Source organism: Orcinus orca, chromosome 13 (assembly GCF_937001465.1).
Source record: "Orcinus orca chromosome 13, mOrcOrc1.1, whole genome shotgun sequence".
Classification (NCBI taxonomy): domain Eukaryota; kingdom Metazoa; phylum Chordata; class Mammalia; order Artiodactyla; family Delphinidae; genus Orcinus; species Orcinus orca.
The window spans coordinates 30,434,394-30,458,506 of NC_064571.1; the positions used below are offsets into that span (position 1 = coordinate 30,434,394).

The 24,113-nt window shown below is 37.3% G+C and overlaps 1 protein-coding gene across 10 annotated transcripts in view; it reads left to right on the top strand.

The window, feature by feature from the left end:
* EXOC6B (exocyst complex component 6B) overlaps positions 1-24,113 on the top strand; it is a 721,405-nt gene that overhangs the window by 593,374 nt on the left and 103,918 nt on the right. Inside the window, exon 22 of one of the 10 annotated variants that reach the window (XR_007470912.1) lies at positions 17,812-17,915. The exons of the other annotated variants lie outside the window; for them this stretch is intronic. The gene's annotated coding sequence lies outside the window, so the exon portion shown is untranslated. The remainder of the gene's footprint in view (positions 1-17,811; positions 17,916-24,113) is intronic. 10 annotated transcript variants of the gene reach the window in all.

Sequence of the window (24,113 nt, forward strand, 5' to 3'; positions counted from 1 at the left end):
TAATCACAGAATCCCCTCACTTTTCCCATATTCTACTTTTTTATTCTAGTCTGGGTTTAAGGAAGTACTAATAACCTACCTGCTGACATGACCAGACACATGACAGCAAATATCCAGTTGTTTCTTATCAAAAACAAAAAATTTCACCTCTAGCTATAGAGATTTAAGAACTATACCAATCTGTAGTCAGCCGAATTCATACCTAGGGCCAGGATTCAAACTAGGGATTGATTCAGCAAATCACCTGGCAGAACCTTGAAACCAAATATTCCTCATGCCTTCCTCTTTCCTCTAGACCTAAAAGGTTGGATAAAAGATAAACCGAGGCACACGTGTCTGAAAAGTAATACAGAAACTCATGTAGATGATGAAACATCTTCACTTTCAAACTAGATCAATACACGTTGAAAGCTAGGCTTATTTCTCTCCTACAGAAAGTTATCACCTGTAATGACCACCTGTAATGAACCAGGCAGTAACCAGGCAGTCCTGGAGCACTGTTACCATTGGAACACTGTTACCATTGGAAGATGTACATATGAAACAAGAAAGCAAATCAGATCAGTTTTGGTAAGGAAGGGGGCTTCTTGAGGAATAAAGCAAGGGAATCTCTTTCTCTCTCGGTCATCCTGAAGTTTACCTATCTTAGAAAATTAGGGTGGCAGTTTATTAGGTGGGAGGGAATGGTTTTCACTGTCTTTGAGAAAAGAGATTCTGCAGTCTCATGGTAACTTTATTCCAGTATTTTCAACCCTTCACTTGAAACCTGTTTCTTGTTATTCTGGCCTTGATTGAGCTCACAAGCCATTCAAAACTATTATTGCTTTAATTTTGGATCACAATTGGAAATGGACACACATACCACTGTATATACCTAAACAGGTACATACACTTAGGGAATTTTCCTTTCATCCTTTCTTCTCAAGGTTCAATTCTCCCCAACTTCATTAGCCTTTCCTAGAATCTGTGTTCTATCTCTTAAACCTTGTGGCTTAAGGCATTCTTTGAATTTTTAGTGTAGTTTTTTTCTACCTCTGTGGTTCTGACAGCCTTAATTTCAGGTATTTTTACAGATATTTCATATAAAAGTTAGTTTTGCTTTTTGTTTGCAATCCATTTTATCCAGTCTCTCAGTCTTTTTTTTTTTTTTTTTTTTTTTTTGGTTAATACAGAGGGATTACAGGATTACATTTTTATAATATAGGTCCTAGACATCCCCGCAAATATATAAATAGATAGGTAGATACAAATATATAGAGAGAAATATGTACATAGATATAAACACCTAATAAGAATTTTATTCTGGCAGATCTGCTATAAATTTAGGAGAGATGAAAAAAGAGGCAAACCAAGGATATCTGCTCTGAAAATCAAGAGAGTTTCCTTGTCCTTTTTTTAAATGGTATTTTGAACTCAGAGGCGTTGTCCTGGCTGTGCGTCCAGTTGCAGTGTACACTGGTCCCACTAGATTGTGATGCATCTTTCTCTGGATTTATTAGGAGTCCCAAAGCTCTACTTTCCTGGTAACTGACTCCTTATCTCTCCCCCTTTCTCCTCCTACCATCTGGAAGACATACATCTCCTGATATAATTTCAATTCCAATTTCTTTCTTACAGTTCCGATTTGGTGACAATGAGAACCCCACCCATTAGAATCATTGAAAGCTTCATACATATCATTATACTGCAAGATGCGTGCAAATCTTTCTATATTCCTTTTCCAGTCAAGTTCAGGAAGCAGACAAGATTGAAGTTATTACTCTTCATTCTGTATACCGGTCTGGGTTTGTCTTACTCATAAAGAATTACAGAACCTTTAGGATTCATCCTAAAGTAAAGCCCTGTTGTTTCTGTAGTCATCAGAATGGGACATGGGACAGACTCTTAGGCCTGCTTTTATTTTACAGAAAAACCAAGTTTTCTACTGATAGAATGAGCATGTCAAAAGAAATTAAGCAGACTCTCAGAGATTATGTGCTTTAAAGAGAGCATATTTGGTCATTTAGGTTTTAAAATACTCATTGAAGCTATGGTTTTACTTTTTAAAAAAATCACAGTAAATAATGACAACATCTACTAGGCTTATGGTCCAGTCTCTATTATAAGAGAAACAGAGAGTGGAGAGCATAGATAGAGCTGTGCCTCTCATTTCACGTACTATCATCTAACATTAGAGGAAGGTTGAACTCAACTAGACTGGTTCCACACCTTTTCTCTGTAGCAAGAGTTGGCAATCTGTGGCCCACTGCCTGCTTTTAGAAATAAAGTTTTATGGGAACATAGGAACTCACTCATTTGCCTGCTGTCTGTGGCTGCTTTCACACTACAATGGCAGAATTGAGGACTTGATACAGAGACTAAATATATGGCCCACAAAATCTAAAACATTTACCATCTGGCCCTTTACAAAAAAGGTTTGCCACCTCCTCCTGCCTTTACAGTATTAAATGCAAGAAAGTGAAAATCTTTACAAACTGGTAAAGGAAAAAAGTCTCTATAATAATAATCAAGTTCATGTTGTTGTTTTTTTAGCATCTTTATTGGAGTATAATTGCTTTACAATGGTGTGTTAGTTTCTGCTTTATAACAAAGTGAGTCAGCTATACATATACATATATCCCCATATCTCCTCCCTCTTGCGTCTCCCTCCCACCCTCCCTATCCCACCCCTCTAGATGGTCACAAAACACCGAGCTGATCTCCCTGTGCCATGCAGCTGCTTCCCGCTAGCTATCTATTTTACATTTGGTAGTGTATATATGTCTCTGCCACTCTCTCACTTCGTCCCAGCTTACCCTTCCCACTCCCGGTGTCCTCATGTTCATGTTTTTGATCAATAGAAATATGTGTGTGGTTTTTTTTAAGTAAGAGGATGTGATTGTGTAAAAGGACTGGTAGGGAACATTAAAGTATTTTTAAGCATGATGTCTGAATAAATTTTGAGAGACATATTTTTAATATTTAAGATATTTTTATATGTAAATACTTCAAAATACTTTAAGAAACTGGTCTGAAATCTCTAATAATATCAATCATATTGGGAGAAGAAGAGTAGGGTTAATAAACGCTCTTTTATTCTTGACACTGATAATTATGTTTACATTTAAAAAATTGAATTGAGACTGTATACATTCTAAATCATTAGCAAAAACTAATCAAAGAATATTTCTGTGTAGCAAAGGAAACAACAAAGAAGAAAACAAAGCAGAGAGCACAAAAACAGATAATACAAGACCAAACATACTCATTATTATAATAAATGTAAATAGATTAAATGTCCCTACTAAAAGGCTCAGACTAGCTTTTTTTAAATATCCAGATATCAAAAAGTAACTTGGAGATGTTAAAAGACAAATGAAAGGCAAAAATTGAAGCAAACACAATTTAACGGAAAGTGTAAGTTGTAGTATTAAAATTGTTTAACTTGTTAGGAGTTAGTATATTGATTTTTACTTGAAGAAATTTAAGTGTAACTACATTTAATTTCACTGAACATTGTTACTGAGTTATTGATGAAGCAAAATTGTTCAGGCCTATCATTGTAGTAAACATGTAAATACTCTCTGGAGATTATAGTATATTAGCTTTTGGGATAGTGCATAAATGTGTGGAAGAATAAGAAAGTCTAGTAAAGAGCAGCAGAATATACCCAAGTTTCTGAGGAAAGAAAGTCAGACACAGGTGATTATTGCCTATCTTCAACATGTGCCTTCCTAATTCTGAATGCCTTGAAATGAGAGCCACACTGGTCAGAATTCTAGAGCTAAGCAATTGTTAACAAATTCTCAATGGTCTGTTTCTATTGTGAAGAGTCAAACTGAGGACAGGAGAAGAGAATGACTCTAATGTTAACTTTGGAGAGTAAACAATAAATAATTGTTCATTCAATTTTTAGGTCTTGTCTCCCCATACAAATCATTTTCTCTTTCTATTTATCTCTTTCTTTCATCTCAGCACTCTTATGAAAGTTATTCAGGTTTGTCCTTCATGTCTATTATTTAAATTGCTGAAGTTATGATCATTACTACCTTTAATATTTATTGAAATTCTACTATTGCATTTTTTTGCAGTTTCCACTGTCTCCCTTATCATGATTACTTTCATTGTGGACTTCTGCTTCCTTGCATTATATTAAGAATGCAAATTAGCTTTTAAAATTTCTTTCTGGTTTCTATATTAAATCTTTTTTAGAAATATGCCTTTTCTCTTTACTTCAGAATGATAGTCCCTTCTACGATCCTAGAGTATTCTTCCGTAGTTCTTTTTTTCCCCTGATTATCAATCATGGAAGGAATATTTAGATGCATTCTGTATATCAACAGACAAGATACATAGTTCACTATGGTCCTGTTTACTTGGGTTTGTTTGCCATATAGTATCCCAAGAAATATCAGGAAAGAACGTTCATGCTCTTGTATCTAAGTTAGGAGTCAGCACAGTAGCGTGTATTATGAGTCTAGAGGAAAAAAAATGTTGTCTCATAGGCCACATCACCATAAGTCATTTCTAGGCCAAAAGCTCAAATACCAGACTTTCAGTTTTAAAAATCAGACACCTGTTTACCCTGTTCTTGAGTGTGATTAGCCTCATCTCAGGTCCATAGCTGGAGAACACATTGATATACACAATTCCTATCCAAGTAACCCACCATTAGCAATTATTCATCAAATGCCACATGAATGGTTTATCATCAAATGCAACATGGTTTATCATAAGCCTATACCCACATTGTCTCTTTCTCTGACATTAACCAGAAGATGAAGGAAAGTGCATTGCCCCAATGTGTCCTCTTACTGGGATCTTTAATCTGTATCCACATTGTGACTCCATAATGCTTTGCATCACTCAAGTCCTGTTGCCTTCTGCCATGTTATAAAAGCACAAGTACTAGGTAGGGGCTGAGAAAAATGATATCCAGCTTTGCGCACCTCAGGAGGCCGCAACTGGTAAACGAACTGCTGGGAAGCATGCAGCACAATTGGATCTCTCATGTATACGTTACTGGTGGGAATATAAAATGGTACTGTCACTCTGGAAAACAGCCTAGCAGTTTCTTATAAAATTAAATATATGCTTACCATATAAACCAGCAATCACGCTCCTGGGCATTTGTCCTAAAGAAGTGAAAACATGTTTACAAAAAAACCTGTACATGAATGTTCATAGCAGCTTTATTTGTAATAACCAAAAACTGGAAATGTACTTCCAATGTACAGTCCAAATGTACTTCAAAGAATGAATGGATAAACAATCTGTGATACATCTATACAGTGGAATACTACTTGACAGTAAAAAGGACTGATCTATTAATATATATTCAAAAACTAGGATGGCTCTTGAGGGCATTATGTCAAGTAAAAAGTAAAAGCCAATCTCAAAAGGTTATATACTGTAGAATTTCATTTATATAACATTCTCTAAGTGACAAAGTTACGGTGATGGAGAACAAATCAGTGGTTGCCAGAGGTTGGGGCTGGGACTAGGGTAAGGTTTGACTTGTGAGAAGTAAAACAAAGGAGCTCCTTAATGGTGATGGAACAGTTTTGCATTCTTTACATAAATCTCCATGTGATAAATTTTTATGCAACTGTATACAACATACACACATACAAGTGCATATAAAACACATGTATATGAGAATGTGTGTAAAAACTGGTGAAATCCAAATAAGGTCTACACCTGAATTCATGGTATTATACCAGAGTCAGTTTGCCGTGTTTGACAAAGTATTCTGGTTATATAAGGTATTATCATTGGGGTAAGCTTGTTGAAAGGTTTATGGAAACCCTTTGTATTATTTTTGAAACTTTTCATGAGTCTATTTCAAAATTTTCAAATTAGGTTTTAAAAAAAGCAACAAGTATGCAACAGAGCGATGTCCACCCAATTTTTGTAATTCGTATAGACCAGTAGTTTTCAAACCTGGGAGATCATCAGATCATGTAAAGTGCTTTATAAAAAAAGTATTCACTTCTGGACAACTCCCCCTGCCCCCATCCCCAACACCAGACCTATGAATCAGGATCTCTAGAAATGGAGCCAAGGAATCTGTATTTGCAGAAAATTGGCCAGTGTTGGAAAACAGTGTTATAGAGCCTGGTTTCTGAGGCAGGGGTAGGTTTATTCTGTATGAGCCCTGGATTGTGATTCTCAATTCTGCTTTAGTCTTGTTAGTTTGAAAATCCTTCTGAATTTTGGCAATAGTTTAACCAATAGTTTAATTCATTGGCAATAGTTTAATTCATTGGCAATAGTTTAATTCATTTTAGATTTTAACATTGTTAAGAGTTTTTACCTTTTTCAGAGTTTTTATAGCCATTTCAATGGGAAGTGTCTTGAGGCTGTGTCTTTAGCTACTAATCAGTTGGCAGTTTAAACCAGAAGCAGGGCAGTAGTACTTTTTTTTTTTTTTTTTTTTTTGCGTTACGCGGGCCTCTCACTGTTGTGGCCTCTCCCGCTGAGGAGCACAGGCTCCGGACGCACAGGCTCAGCGGCCATGGCTCACGGCCCCAGCCACTCCGTGGCATGTGGGATCTTCCCGGACTGGGGCACGAACCCGTGTCCCCTGCATCGGCAGGCGGACTCTCAACCACTGCGCCACCGGGGAAGCCCAGTAGTACTTTTATAGATGGTCCCTGTCTTTGCCTTATCTACATGTGAATGGTGACTTGCTTCCAGCTTTCCCCAGTTAGGCTACAGAGTTCTACTTTACTTGATTAGATTTTCATATTGATGTGGCATCAACATAAATCATGTTTCCCCCAAGATTGGCTAGTGAGTGGAAGACAGCCAAGGCACACCACAGTGAAGACATCAGTTAGGAAAATTACATCCAAAACCTGAAAGCGGCTGTCACTGAAGTTTTTGTTTATGAAAATTGGAAGAGCCCTCTCCTCTCAGCCACTGACATCCCTGATTTATTGTTTCTTCACTGAAAATTATCCAAAGATGTTTTCAGACATTAGCTGGTGAAAGCCAAATTTACTGACGGTGGAGGAAAATGTAAAGAACCATTATATTTGTGAATTTCTCGGTCAGACATGGCAACCTTTTAATAGCTAGAGTTGACCAGATTCTTTTTGTGCATGTAAAAAAAATATCATTTGAGGAGCTATAATATGACCCATAGTGCTAGAAGGGACAGATATCTAATGCTGTGGTGCAAAGAATTCTGCCCAATAATCAGGACACTTGAGTGTTTACCCTGACTCTGCCACTGACTAAAACTGTATTCTTAGTTGACTGCTTAACTGCTCTGGGTCTTGATTTCCTTATCTGTAAAATTTGGGGGTAGACATTAGATCCAAATCTACTTATATGATGTGTTGTTTGAAATTTTTAATTTTGAATATTAAAAACCGATTTTTTAAAATTTCAAGTTGTGTTTCTAAATAAAATAAGAAAAGCTATTTCATGCTAGTAAGTGCAAGTATTTTTCAAAAATAAATGTCACCATGATAATCTTAAATCCTAATAAATACAGAGTCAAATTGAATTAAACACATTTCCTCTTTTTAAATATCAGTTTTTAAAAGACTAAGAATATTTTTAGGTACATTATAAGGAGTTTGATCAATGAATGCAACTACAAGTTCAAGATCATATTTCAGACTTATTTGCAAAATTATAATCATTTTTATAGTCTATATATTTTTATTTTTTCAGTATTTCTCATGTTTTCTGCCTTTAACAAATAATCTATTATGGGCAAAAATTAAGCAATATATGAGTGTATTAGTCAGACTTCTCCAGAGAAACAGAACCAGTAAGGTGTATGTGTATGTATGTGTATATACTTATTTACTTACTTATTATAATGAATTAGCTCATGTGATTATGGAAGCTGGCAAGTGTCCCAAGATCTGCAGTCAGCAAGCTGGAGACACAGGTATAGTTCCATAAGATGCTAACAGGCTTGAGACCCAAAAAGCTGATGTTTTCATTTCAGTCCAAAGGCCAGAAAAGACTGATGTCCCAGCTCAAGGCAGGTAGACAGGAGTTTCCTCTTATTTGCAGGAGGGTCAGCCTTTTTTGTTCTATTCAGTTCCTCACCTGACTGGATAGGGCCCACTCACATTAGGGAGAGCAATCTGCCTTACTAAGTCTGTCGATTAAATGTTGATATTTATCCAGAAATACTCCCACAGACAAACCCAGGGTAATGTTTGACCATATGTCTGATGCAGTCAAGTTGACACATAAAATTAACCATCACAATGAGTAAAAATGAAGACATTTTCAAATTTTATGATGGTAAAAATACATACACACACACTCAGATATCACAGAACCTAGCTGCATTCAGGGGAGGGGAAAACCAGCCAAGTGACTGGATCATGAACACAGTCTTCTGAATTCCTTTTGCTGCTACTCGTGACTTACTCTACACCCACTTAGAGGATCTCAAGCAATACAGATTTAAAGGAAGAAAGTTTACAGATGAACTTACTTACAAAACAGAAATAGAGTTACAGATGTAGAAAACAAACTTATGGTTACCAGAGGGGAGAGCGGGATGGTGGGGAAGGGATAAACTGGGAGACTGGGATTGACAAATACACACTACTATATCTAAAATAGATAACTAATAAGAACCTGCTGTATAGCACAGGGAACTCTTCTCAATACTCTATAATGACCTATACGGGAAAAGAATCTAAAAAAGAGTGGATATATGTATGTGTATAACTGATACACTTTGCTGTACAGCAGAAACTAACACAGCATTGTAAATCAACTATACTCCAATAAAATTTTTTTAAAAAAACAATTCACATCTACTTCTTAATAAATTCTACCTGTGAAGAAAAAAATAAAGGAGGAAAGTTTTATTCCTTTTATTGACATTTTAAAGTAAAGGTTATTGTAGAACACAAAAAGCTATAAATCATAATTATGCAACTTGATGTGTTTTTGTAAAGTGAATGAGCCCATGAAACCCAGATAAAAAAAATAAAACATTACTAACATACCCTGAAGTTCCCATTATACCTACTCCCAGTCCCTAATACGTCCCATCCGACAGTAATCACTCTGCTTATTTCTATCAGCATTGAATAGTCTGACCTGTTTATGAGATTCATCTAAACTGTTGCATGAAGCAATAGTTCATTTTCTCATTGCTGTAAAGCATTCCATTATACAAATATGCCACAATTTATTCATTCCTGTTTGATTGTTGATGGACATTAGGGATATTTCTTGGTTGGGGTTTTTACGAAGAGTGCTGCCTTGAATAGTCCTGTAGATGCATTTTGATGTGCCCATTTCTGTTAGAAATATACCTAGGGTTGGAATTGCTGGTCATATGTTAGGATATATATGTCAGCTTTAGTAGATACCACTAGTTTTTCAAAGTGATTGTAATCAGTTTACACTAAGAGTGATGATAGTTCAACTTGCTCCCACATCTTCAACAACACATGGTATTGTATTCTTTCTAATTTTAGCCATTCTGGTGGGTGTGTACTGCTATTTCATTGTGAGTTTATTTTGTATAATATTATAATATATTGTATAACATGATAATTTGTATTGTTTCCCTAATACTAATGATATCGAGCAACCTCTTCATATGTTAATTAGCCATTTTGATATCTTCTTTTGTGGAGTGCTAGTTCAACTATTTTGCCCAATTTTCTGTTGGATTTCCTTTCTTATAATGGCCTTTTGGGGTTTTGATATCAAGGTTATGCCAATCTACTAAAAATAGTTGGGAAGTTTTCCCTCATTTTCTTTCCTAAGAAGAATTTGTGTAAGATTAGTATTATTTATTTTTTTCCTTCAGTGTTATAAAGCTTTCACCAGTGAAATCATATGGACCAGGAAATTTCTTTCTGAGAAACTTATTATAGACTCAACTTCTTTAATACACAAGTGACTAGTCAGATCTTCTATTTATTCTGTCAGTTTTGGAAAATTGTGTTTTTCTAGGAATTTGTCTGTTTCATCTAAATTTCCTAATGTATTGGCATAAGGTTGTTCATAATATTCTCTCATTATATTTTTAATATCTGTAGGATCTCTAGTTATATTCCCCTTTTCCTTCTGAGTACTGGTAATTTGTGCCTTCTCTCTATTCTTCTTGATAATTGTTGATGCAGAGTTTTGTCATTTTTAGTAGTCTTTTCAAGAGCCATTTTTGACTTTATTGATTCCACTTTTCATATGTATTCTACTTCTCTTATTCTGCTATGAGCAGTACAAGCAGCAGCAGTTTGCTATTCTTTAACTTCTTGAGATGCATATTTAGATCTATCTTCTTTCTTTTTCAGTTTTTCTTCTTTTTTAAGGTATTCATTTAGGGCAATAAAGTTCCCTTGAGACACCTTTGTCCCAGAGATCTTGGTACATAATATTTTCATTAACATTTAGCCCAAAATATTTTCTAATTTCCATTTTTATTGCTTCTTTGACACATGAGTTATTCAGTAGGGCATTATTTTCCATTTTTAGATTTCCTAGCTGTCTTTTTGTTGTTGATTTCTACCTTGATTCTACCGTGGTCAGAGAACATAATAGAACTTCTAGTCCTATGAAATTTGTTGAGACCTGACATTTGGTTCAGTGTTTGATCAATGTTGGTAAATATTCTACATGCTCTTTACAAATGTGTGTGTGTTTACAGTTACTGGCTGCAGTGTTCTATAAACATCAATTAGATCAAATTTGTTCATCATAATGGGTAAATCTTCTATATTTCTACTGATTTTTTTATTTTATTCTAATTGTTCTGTCAGTCCTTGAGAGTTTTGTGCACCTCTCCAATTATTATTGTGGATTTATTTCTTTTAGTCCTTTCCATTTTTCCTTCAAGTATATTGAAGCATATATTACTGGGGACATATAAATTTAAGATTGTTGCATCTTCTTGTTAGATTGACTTTTAACATTGTAATATGTCCCCCTGTATCTCTAATAATGCTCTTTACCTTAAAGTCTACTTTGTCTGATATTAACATAGGCACATCAGCTTTCTTTTTGGCTAGTGTTTGCATGGTACATGTTTTTTCATCAGTTTACTTTCAACTTTTCAAGATTATGTTTAAGGTGTGCTTTAATAAGTGGCATGTAGAATGTTCTAACAAATTTTGCTATTTAATTGGAGTATTTTGTTAATTTGCATTTCAATTAATTAGTGAGATATTGGGATTTATACATAGCATTTTACTTCTTGTTTTCTCTTTTTGCCCTCTCTTGGGTTTTTTTTTTTTTCATGTTTTCCTTCTTTCTTGCCTTTTAAAACTTAATTATATTTTATTATTCTACTTTTTTTCTCTATTAGCTTGTTTGTTATAGTCTCTAAGTGGTTCCTCTAAACACTACAACAGATACCTTTGACTTATTAAGAGTCTGATATAACTTAAACCCCACAAAAATGCTAGAACTTAAAACAACTTTAATTTACTCCATTCCTTCTTTTTTATTTTTACTATCATTTTAACTTCACAAATATTTTAAATCCAAAGGAACATTAGTATTATGACTGATAACATTTGTTTATATGTATCTACATATTTAACCTTTTGTTTCTTTGCACATTCTTTTTAATATATCTTTTAGTGTAGGTCTGCTGATAATAAATTATCTCAGCTTTCGTTTGTCTTGAAATGTTTTTTTTTGTGGGGGGGTGGTTTGCCTTCATTACTCAAGAATATTTTTACTGGGTAATGAATTTTAAGTTGCCAGTTATTTTCTTTTAACATGTCGATGTGCAGTTCCATTGTTTGCTGATTTCCATCATGTTTCTTGATGGAGTCAAGTGTAAGTCTTGTAGCTACTCCTTTGAAGATTTGTCTTTGGTTTTGGCAATTTTACTCTAATGTGCATGGTGGGGTTTCCTTTGTGTTTTTCCTCTATGGAGTTTAAAGTGCCTCTTGAATCTGTAACTAGGTGCCTTTTATAAGTTTATAAATTTTGCAGCTGTTATCTCTTCAAATTTTCCTTCTCCCATTCTCTAGCTCCTGCTTTTTAGGACTCCAGAGACTCATATTTTGGCTCTTTTCACTGTGTCCCATATGTTCTATCTTTTAGCTTCAATCTATGAATTTGCTTCAATCTAGATATTTTGTACTCACTACTATTCCAATTTATTAATCTTCTCTTCGTCTATGTACAATCTGTTCTTCAATCCACTACTATATTCTTAATTTTAGTTATTTTTCAATGCTAGAATTTCTTCTTTTTTAAATATTTCAATTGTATGGTGAAATTCTGCATTTTCTCCTCTATTTTATTGTACATGTTAGTCACAGTTATTTTAAAGCCCATTTCTGATTTTGTTCACCTGTAGGACTGTTTCTATTGTCTAGTTTTCTCTTACTGCTGTTTTTGGCATATCTAAATTTTTATTGAATCCCAGCCATTGTGAGTGAAAAAATGTTAGTGGTTCTGGATGATGATATTCTACTCCAGAGATTCATCTTGTCTTTTGGCAGGTATCTAGAGTGTGGGGGACATCACCATGATCCATTCACAAACTTTGCAGACTTGTATCTGGGATGCAGTTTTTATGAGGTTCAGCCTACACTTTGTTCATATCTACCATTATAGGTATTGCTCTTTGTGTCCTAACTGAGAGCCTAGGACATTTTAGTCAGGCCTCTCCTAGGCGGGACCTAAACTCTAATTTTTATTTCCTCAGCACCAAGAGTCTGTAGAAAACTCTTTTCTACTTCTCAGCCATTATCTGTTTGGCTTCTCAGCCCCCTGCCTTCTACAGCTTAGCATCAGCACATGCCAGTAGGTTCACTTTTCTGTCCCTCGCTTCCCTCTGCCATCTTGATTACTTAAATTCTTTCTCCCTTGGTAGCACCAGACTTCAGTTTTCATCTTTCCAGCCCTGTGAGTTTGCCGGAAGTTCTCCTGGCTTCTCTGCCTTTCTTCCAACACCAAGAACCTGGTATACAGAATTTTGGATTCATCTCAAAAAACTTCTTTTTCTTCCAAATCTTGTCGTCTGGATGCCTCAGTAGTTAGCTGATGCTTTTTTTTTTTTTAATTTAGCTTCTGGCTTTTCTAATTGTTTTTGGCAGAAGTGTTGGTCTGCTTCAAGTTACTTCATTATACTCAAAAACCTGTTTATTGATTTAAAATAGAAATTCTTAGTGATGCCATTACCACCTTGAACACTTTGAAGCCTCAGGGGTTCCCAGCCATGTCTCTGACTAAATGATTTCTGAGGTATATTTAATTTTAACTTCCCATGATTCTTTCATGTAAACGTCATGGACTTTAATGGTGTATGGGAAATGGTAATTTCTTTTTGCTTAATTCTAACATCTGTTTTATCTTGAGGTACTTTATTAGAAAAAGGGTTATGAGCACAAGACATGTGAATAGAAAGAAAAAATAGTGAGTTTCCATGGTTGAAACATATTTGAATTAATTTGTGAACCAGTCATAGGCAATGAAGTCTCCCCAAAAAAGATTATGGGATGTAATAGGGAAATAAAAGTACAAAAAGGAATGTCAGGATATGTTCTTTGATTCTATCTCATAAAAAATTGCTGTGTTCTCATGCCATTTTTTTAAAGTACATAAAGGAGAAAATAGCAAAATTGAACTAGAATGACAAGATGAAATTAATGATGACCAGAGGTTGTAATGACTAGGACCCTATGCAGATTAAGTACTTGATACATGCTTGCTATGAGACAAATGAAAAATGTACGTTTAGGAAGCATTGCTTGGTTCAGTAAAGCAGGATTTTGTTGTTGTTGTCGTCATTGTTGTTGATAATGATGTTGTTCCCCAGTCATCTGTTTCTCGATGACTTAGTACCTTTAGGAAAATTATCTATTTCGCTAGTTCACTAATGTTGATTCAGAGGGAAAGGGTAAGTTTAGCTTAGCTAAAGTTCCTTTGTCATCAGAACTTTAAGAGGAATAAAAAATGGCTTCCAGGGCTTCCCTGATGGCGCAGTGGTTGAGAGTCCGCCTGACGATGCAGGGGACACGGGTTCGTGCCCCGGTCCGGGAAGATCCCACATGCCGCGGAGCGGCTGGGCCCGTGAGCCATGGCCGCTTAGCCTGCGCGTCCGGAGCCTGTGGTCTGCAACAGGAGAGGCCACAAAAGTGAGAGGCCCGCGTATCGCAAAAAAAAAAAAGAAAAAAAGGCTTCCAGCTCAGAATTATATTTTATCATATACAAAAAGCAATTCTTTAGCATTTGAACCCTAATATAATTTTTGTGTGGATCAAGGTCAGATTTTCTAAGCCACCAGGTCCCTTACCATAGCCGTCTTGACTCTGATCTAAAGGACTGGGTCAGATTATCCCTGAGCGGAATCTAAAAATGTGACTTTGTGACTCCAGAAAGTTTGGCAGAGGAATAATTAACTAAAGGAACAGATCTTAACACTGGTAATAGGCCTATGACTTCTTCACTTCTGAGAATATCTAGACTCTGTTCTACTTCCAGGTCAGTCCTGATTCAGGTATAAAAGAAGGAAAGAGAGGGATTTCCCTGTCAGTCCAGTGGTTAAGACTCTGTGCTTCCACTGCAGGGGGCACAGGTTCGATCCCTGGTCAGGATGAGAAAGCTGTGGGGATTGAAATGAAAGTACTTTTCATATCGTGGAGCAACTATTAGTATGATTTCCCTACAAAGTAAATGTGGCTCTGCTTCTGCCTTTAATCTTAGTAATTGAACTGAATCCAGTTCAATTTGATATATCCTGAGGCTTACTTTGGAACAAACCCAGAGCTCTGGGTCCCTCCCACCCCCATCGCACAACTTTAATCCCCTAAAGCTAAACTTGTACCCCTGAGCCCCTTGGGTATTAAAATACAAATTGCCTGGATGTTCACCTTATGGCAGTTGATTTACAAAGTCACAATACATTTCCTTCGAATCTCTCTTTTTACTCTTGACGTACTTAGGATCCCGCACAGGATCCTGAATCAGTTATATACCAGGAAGAGTGCTTGATATTGTCATAAATATTATCTTTTATATCTTGAAAATAATCTTGTGAGGTAGCAAATGTTATTCTACTTAGAGAGGTGAGAAAACAAATACTCAAGGTGCTCTCAAGCAGTATCTTACTGCTATGAAGTAACAATCTTAAATTCGGGCTCCAGTGTTCTAACGTCAAGTTCAGTGCTCTTTTTAGAAACACAAAGGATATCAGTAAATACTTGGTTGATTGTTGACTGAGAAGGAACAAGTTTCCTAAAATAAAAGGCAGACTTCAAATGACTTCCTTGCTTCAGTGCAACACTCATTACCTCCTTTTGAATGCCAGCCAAGGGAAATGATTAGTTTGATTATTGCCATTTATAAATGGGAAAGTTGAGACCAAATAAGCTTTATTGAAGGCCTCAACTTTCAGTTGTCATTCTACATTTCTCAGTAAGGAAAGCTGAGATGTGTGGCGGTTGTCACCTTGTTTGAAGGTGAGATGGAGTGTTTCAGTGATGAAGAGAGTCTGATATGATGACTAGGATTTCTGGGTGAATACAGAGTGAGAGAGGGGGCAGATATCATTTCTGCCCCCTTAAAACATGTTCTGCACTGAAAATAATTTTTTCCAGTCTGAGGCATTGTAGTGCAACATTTATTAAACATTTAGGATGAGCTAGGTATTGTGGGGGGTATAATATAAACAAGCCGAAGCTCTGGTCTTCAAGACATAGTCATTTAATGGAAAAAAAAAGTTCTGACATGCTCATTCACATAGTTCTGAGTTAATTAAGTTTGAGGAAATGATTTGCCACTTACAAATACCTACTTTCTAATTCCTACCAACACCAAGTCTTAGTAGCTTTTAAGCTGTATTGCGTGGCAGCTAACGGTTCTGTTGAGCTCCCTTGGGTGTGATTCTGTGCTGTGATGGTAGAAGTTGGGGAAATGGGGGAGGTAGACAGGCTGAGCTGATAGGTTCCTGGGTGGTTTATCCTAAATTTGCCTAAGCAGCTTTGATATTATATGTTTTGTATTTTGGGCTTCTTCGTAAGATTCATTTGGGAGAAGTAAACAGGCTCTGCAACTAAAAAGTTTAAATCATATTGCTATGCAACAATAACAAAACATTCAGGCTCTCTGGTGGGGCACTCATCTAAATTCTTTGTGGTCCTGCAGCAACCAGAAATTACTTCCCTCATTTGAAAAGCAGTATTGAGATAATCTGCGGTTAAGTTTTGAGAGTGAAAAGGGTTGTTTCACCACCCACTTATTTGCCAAGAAAGGATCCTCTGAAGAGGGAATGAGTGAACATTATAGAAATTGTCCTTTCATTTTGTCAAAAGGGATTGACAAGATACATCAAGCTGTAAGAAGGCAGATGCAGCCCAGCCAAGTGGGATCTAAATGCCAGGGGAGACTTCTCTTAAACAATCTGAGGCAGCGTACCGTGCAACTAATAATTGTTTCAAGGGGAATAAATGGCCAAGAATGACATATGCTAGTGGGGTCTCTACTTATTTTTTGTCTCTCCAAGACAGTTCATAGTATGAACAATAAACACTAAGCAGTTCAGTCATTTAGATAGTTTGAAAAGATAAAAGAATTAAAACAAGCAAAACATGGCTAAGTTCTGTGAAATGGAAAACAAGATTTCCATGCAGATGACTGATGAGTTATGCATAAATCATTCCTGAGCAAAAGCTTTGGGGCCACTTGTTTTTGGTTTGGTTTGGTTTGATTTTTAAGTGGGAAAAGGGGTCAGTTGGTCTTATAAAACATTCCCACAAAACTTGTCATTCTGACATGGGGTACAATATAGGCAGCAGAGATAAGAAAAATCACATCTGAAATGACTCCTCTCATTGATGTTACCTGGGATCCTTCAACCTGATTTGTAAGAAAAAGAGCGCTTGTCTGTAGAAAACATTCATCCCTCTCAAAACTTCCTTTTCTGTTCCTACTCACTGAGGAAGCAAAAGGAAATCAGCATCTGTCCCAGTTGCCTCCAATGCAGAATCAAGCTTCCACCGTTGTGATCACTTAAGAATGAAAATACAAGGCTGCTTTTGACCCAGTTTTGTTTCTGGCAGTGATGTAATCATTAAGGAAAGATCTAGAAACTCCTGTAAGGCTCCACCCCAAAAGTGCAGGGCCTTCCCCAACGAGCCAGAATCAGCTAAGATGGCCATTGGTAGCAAACGTCTCAAAACTCCAGAAGGCAGGAGCCATAGCTCTGCTTCCCTTTTCTACCCTCTCCCTTCCTTATCCCCCATTCCCTTCTACCTTCATAGCTACTAAGTGCTCCCTCTGGAATGTTTGAAGGTGAGGATTTAGGTTTGAGCAACCTGTTAAAAATATGAATTGTTACCATGAACTCAAAGTGGCCTTTCAGCTTTGCTGACAGAAATTTACTCCCATGTAGACAACCCCCCACCCCCCCAAAAAAATTAAGCAGGTAAGGTCATTTGGAGTTGAAACAAGCATGCAGTCGGTGTGTTTGAAAATGAAATTATAATTAACCTGCTGATGGCTGTGAGGTGTTACCTTGAACTCTGTGTGGCCTCTTGGCACAGCGGCTGAACTTGCTTTATTGAATACCCAGAGACCTGAACAGGTGAAATCAGGATATGTCCAGGGCCAATTGTACATTTAGAAAGAAGGTTATGTCTCTTTTAGTGCCTGTTGTAAGAGAGTGGAGGATTAATTGAGCAGCACTAATCAGAAAATAAAAATGAGTTTTGACCATCCATGTCTATGTGAAACATAAAATTTGTTACAACTGCTGAGGAAAATGACTTGCCCACTTGGTGAACTGATTCCTGAAGTGATGAAAGATTACTAAGCCAGATAGTGGCCTAGGAAGATTATTGCAATTTGGAAATCATATATTATCTACATGTTTAGGAAAACATTGTAATTACCAGCTGAGAGCTATGAAGTGTTGCTCGAAGTCCAAGTGGTCTGTTGACACATGGTTTGGACAACTTTATGGAACTATTCAAAATGAGGTAGGTAAAATTATACAGCAGTAACTTAGCATTGTTAATGACAAGGAGGGATGGTGAGTTCATTTATGGTGTTGAATGAATGAGTCAGAGATAAACTTTAACTCTCTCTTGTCCATGAAATATTATTTTAAAGGAAATGTGCAGCTTACTGCCTTATATAATCAACAGAATTGAATAATGGTACTGCAGTTGTCAGGTATGTCCTAGGTTAAGGGAATACCATAAACAATTAATTTATTGACAGAGTTGGTTATAAGGTGTACCTTGTCGTGCCTTTAAACTGGCAAGAAATCCATGTCATCCCTTGTCACACTGAGTAAAAACGAACTGCATTATTCTGTTACTTCTGTCTTCACATCTCTTCCCTCTCATTATACAATATCAGTGCATGGTAAAGTCACATTTTACAAAAGCAAACATTGGGGGATCCTCCTTGTTTTGGCTGAGAGTACCTATTGTTAGACTAAACAAAGTGTTTGGTTCATTTTGTGCTTTTGACAGACGGGCTAGAATGAATGCTCTTGTTGGTTTATTAAACGAAGAATAATAATCCAAAATGGGGTTTTATTACTGGGTGGGATTACTCATTCATGGAATGATCTAATTGTTCACACCTCTGCCTAGTTTAAGCAATAAAGTATAGGTAACATGGAGGTTTTCCTATTTCAAAACAAGTTTCAGTTAGGACACATATAAAAACACTCTTGGCCTTCCCAACTTTTTTTTTTAGTAGGAGCCTATGTTATATACACTTGTATTTCTTATAGTATACTTAAATGAAGAAGAAACTTCACAAGGTACAAAACCAGTAATCCAGGCTCATCTCAACTTAATGCATTTCACTTGGTTGGTGATTAAGGTTCAACATTGCTAACAGACCAGAGGGATCTATCTTTTTGAAAGAAAATGCTTTGTGTTTGCCCAGCGTGTTTAATCTCAATCCAGTGCACAAACTTAGAAATAGACTAAACCCTCTACCGTAGTTTTAGGTATGATCATGTCAGCTCAGTGTCAACAGAGGTTGACTGCCCCACTGTCCACAGTGATTGACTGCCTAGTCCCACTTTGGGGTGCCATATAGATTTTGATGGACTTTGGTGTAACTTGAAATACCTGCCTAAATGTATAAGGCCTCAGATAATTTTATTCCTCTTGTTTTCCCCAACAGTCTGATAGGTGTCCTCCAGTTCACAGGTACATCATGTTTCTATCCTGTATTTAGAAGCATCACACTTTATTTGTGCTATTTCTGCAATCTGGGATGCTCACCCTATCCTAGCTTCGACTGTATCTGTCTGCCTGCCTTCTCTGTGAAGCCTTTCCTTAGCATCCCATTCCAACCTCTGAACTCTTATATTGATTTTCTATAGCACTCATAATGGTGGCAGATACATGACATAACTTATGCAAGTATCCACACTAATATCAGCACTTATAAACTTTATCGTAGTTATTTTACATATTTGTCTCAATGACTCCTCTGCTTTTGCATGTTAGCCCCTCCCTTCCAATTATTGCCAAAGTGACCTTTCTAAAATACAAATTTGATTGATCATTCTTCTGGATCTGCCCATCATCTGCAGGGAAGAAAGAGAAAGCCCAGAGAAAGCCCTTGCATATAACTATCTTTTTAGGCCAGCTCCTACCTGCCTTTCCAGCTGTGTCTTCTACCACTCCCTTGGTATACCCGCACAAAATTTGTTGCCGTTCACCCAGCATGACATAGCAAAGTGTCTTCCTTTTAGCTAGGCACTTATACCCCTGGCAAACATTTACTCAACTTTTAAGACTCAGATGTCTCCTCCCCTTGGAAACCTTCCCTGACTCTCCCAGGCAGGGACTGGCCTGCTCTTTGCACCTCCTTAACACCTTACACAATGCTCTGATACAGCGTATCTTACTATACTGTATTTATTTTCCTATATGTCTCCTCTACTAGCTGTGCACTGTTTAATTAAGATAGAAACTGTTGCCTTCCTCGTTTTTATATCCTTACCTTGGTTCCTGGCACATAGCAGCTGTTCAGTAAATGTTTGTCAAATGAATGAATGAATGAACAAATGAACTTTTTTAAATGAAAATTTTTTAAAAGCCAAGTAATCTCCAATGAGAGAGATGCTTTAAATTAAAGTTATTTTATATCTATAAATGTCCTTCTTTTATGTCAATATATGAACTACTTGCTAAGGGGCCTGGGGACACACCGCTCTATTGTATTTCAGCAGAGAATCCAGTCCCTTGAAATGTGTCTTGACCATGAATACTTTGAAGAAAGCCTTGTAGTTTGAGTGGAAGTGATTATTACCATTGTTGTTGATCACACTTAGATTGCAAAGTAGGTCAGATAGGTGTAAGCACAATTTGACTGTAACAAGAAGGGTAGAGTCTTTAGTCTCACCTTTTACCTTCTGTTTAATGCAATGTGAGCTTCAGAAAGTGAACACTGTTCCTTAGTGTTTTGAAATATTTTCAGCCAAGACCTTAACAGGAGGGAATTAGTCCATATTCCCACCTGCTTTGTAATTATTCTCCAGTAAGACCCAAGCAATGGCCAATTCTATCCAAAATTAGCATAAGAGAAGAATGCCACTAACATCCTATTCAGGGCCAACCACAGGGCTTCTCCATCAGCCAACCCTCAGCCCCCAGAACTGAAAGCACAAACTTGAGATTTGATCTTGTGTTTCTTATTCTGTCACTGAGACTTGGTTCTACCCGCCAGGGCTCTGTAAGCAGGTAAGAGAAGCAGCTTAGGAATAAATAGTGAGAACTGCCATTTTACAGAAGAGTAGAACAAGGCATGCCAAGGTCATGTAGTTTGTGAAATGATGATGGGAAGGTTCAGGTACAGGTCAGTGCAGTGCTGAGGAAAGCACCCAGGTATCCTTGACAGATACCTTGGCTAAACACCCAACACTTCCACCCTGGGCAGTTTAACTTGTGCCAGTGATCCCACAGATTTTCTGAATGAATTACTGTAATTGGACTTAATTAAGGGGGGGATGTTTCCTGTACACACCAAACAAGCTGCACACTGGATTGTTTTGCCTAGATGACAGGGAAGAAGAAACCCAACAGGAAATATATCTTTGCAAATTAGAAAAGTTGATACGCTAAGTCCTGCAAACATTGGGCACTTATCCAAAGTGAACTCCTAGTGACCCCCTGGCACCTTGGCTCACCTCACCATACTTCATAGCCAGAAGCATACCAGGTGGATTCCCGTTCTTACCTCCCTGATAAGGCAGCAGGACCTTGCCACACCCATCCTCACATCCAGTCTCCTTCCCTGCTTCCCCTGACCCCAGGTCTGTTAGAAATCAGGGTGATAATGCTATTGAGGTACAGGCTATAAACCATATCAGTATGTACGTAAGTAGAGGGAGGGGAAATCGGGAGGAAAAAGCACAAAAGGCAAATGGAGAGTTCAGCTTCACCTCTAGGTGACCTTGGCAGCATGTGGAGTAGAAGGGAAATTGCCAGGAACTTGCAGTCTTTTGTTGAGCATTGTTTTGACTTGGCTTTGCTACAGAGCAACTTTGGGGGACTGGGGCAAAAAATAGGTCATTGTGAACCGCAGGTGCAGTTTTGATCTTGAACTATAATCTGTTGCAGTATATGTGCAAACCCAGAAGTATTTATCAAGACGAAAATGAAGCTTTTCCTCATAGGTACACAGACCACTTTACATTGTAATAGCACCAACAACATAAGTGGGTTTTTTCCCCAAAAAATGGAAGGATAAAATGGCATTCTCTCCTTCCCTCCCCCTGCCCCTCTCCCTTCCTTTTTCTCTCCCTCCCTCCCTTCCTCCCTCAATCTGTCTCTCTACCTCTCTCACCTTCTCTCACCCCCTCCTTCCTTCACCCCCTCCTTTGATAGACTATGCTTCTCTGTTGTGAAAAACCTCATTTGACAAACCAACTCTTGACTCTCAAGGTTCCCTCCTCAGGAGATACTGATTAATGTAGGCAGACTCACTCAAAGATTCAGTGACAGGCAAGATATTCAGAAGGCTGGGATTTTAACTCTTACTCACAAACAGTCAGCATTCACCACGATCTTTGCCTACTTAATTTAGACTCTTGAGAGTATGCACGCCAGTGTGCAGAAAGAACATACCCCAACGAATGAAAGGAAGAGAGTTCTAAAACCCTTACTCTTGGCCTCAATCATGTCACTTAATCCCTCCCACCATCTGTTACCTCATTTTCTAAACGTAATAGGAAACATGTCAAAGCACCTGGCTGCTAAAATGATAGGCACTGTCTCTGGACGAAGATGAAAATCTGGAGAGTATTGCTCAAGCAATTTTGTACTTGAGAATTACTAAAAAACATTGCTGGGTTGCTGATTTCTTCCTTCCAAAGTATTTTGTACACACAAAGACAATTAAGAGAGCAGAGGTTTAAATTTCAGCAAGAAATACTTAGATTAGCCTAGAAATGCCCTGCCACCTATTTGTCTAGGGAAGGAGCCATTTAGGTGAGGCTTAATACCAAGAAAGTAACTTTTATTCATTTTCTGATCACTGTGACTTTTGAAGATTAATAAATAGAGGAAAATAGGTACCTGCTACTGATAATTTTGGGGCAAAGTTGGATTCATTGACAGAAAATGTTGTTGAAAAATGTAAACAGCTAAGAAAAGCAGTTTTATTATGTTTTTGACAGTGGCTTGTGATGTGTTCTGGATAGCACAGGCGGGAAGGTGGAAAAGGAAGGATAGGTAGACAGATGGACTCCTTTGGAGGCTTCTTCAAATTTTGTGATTTAATATGTTTGAAGAGCTCAAATTTTTTGAGGTTTTTATTCTGAACCTTTATTGATATTTGGAGGAAAGAGGTATAGAGTATTGTCCCTTTTCAGGAGGAAAGCGAGACTTGGAGCGGACAGATATCTTAGGACAATCTGTTGGCCTTCATTTGGGATTCCTCCCCTGTAATTCAGGGTGGGATCCCCTGAGACCACTAGGCTGCTTAGAAAGAGTACCAGCCGCCATCACCTTCCAGTGCCCCAGAATTTTGTCCACCCAGGGGACTCAGCTGCTGCCAACAGAAAGTATCACATTTCTGTGATCTCTGGAATCCAGGTTCCCAGAGGGGAGCAGTGATCCAGAGTACCTAGCTACCAGCTACACCTCTGTTGTTCTAGAAGCCTAAAATTCCCAGGCCTGGATTCTGCTAAACTAGAATAGTGACTCTCAGTGATGATGGGTGGGGGTTGGGGGTTGGGGGTTGGGGCACATCTAGAAGACTTCCTGTCTCTGGTCACCACCTCACATCCTATACTTACTTATTCACCCCTTCATATCTCCCACTATTATGATGGAAACCTCTCATATTCATCATGTATGTAAAATTAATAAAAGAATGGTTAACTTTAAAAAGCCCATATATTACAATAAATGGTCCCTCATCCCTTTCATTTTCACTGACCATTCTTTGAATATTTCCTATGTGCTAGGCAAAAACTTAGCAGTGTATTCATACATTAGCTCAGAAAATTTTCCAAAAACTATGTGAGATAAGAATTATTATTTCCATTTTATAGATGAGGAAACTGAAGCTCAAAAAGGTTAAGCAGCATAGCTAAAGTCACACTTTGTGGCCGAACCGGGAGTTGAGCCCAGATCTGTCTGATGGCAAAGCTACTTAATTGTTATGCTATTCTGCCTCCTCTTGCCAATGACCTTGCCTAGAACTAGTATAGCTGAATGGCTGGCCCATGTCTGAAGTAGCAAATGTTCATTCAGATAGCCATGAACTCTCCACCTTTAAGTTTCAGAGGAAACATTAAACGGTGTTAAGTTTTTACTTATGTTTAGAATTCCTGACATCCCACAGATGCATTTTTCCATACCTCAAAGTAAATACAGTCAAGTGATTGGCCCCTTTGAGACCTCATTTTTTAAATAAATTTAAATATAACAAATACTATATCCCTACTATCCAGACTTGAAAATTATCATTTTTGTTTGTTTGTGTCATCTTTATTTTTATTTAAAAATTTATACAATTGGTAAGAAATAGAAAAAGAAAGGAAAAATAGTTGCATGAAAATAAATAAAAGAAAGCAAAACATTGTAGCATAGGTACCATCCTACCTGATACCGAGGCAAGCCCATTCCTGCCATGAATTTGGCATTTATCCTTTCAGGTTTTTTTTAATATTTTTAAGCCATTTATGAGTGCCTGGG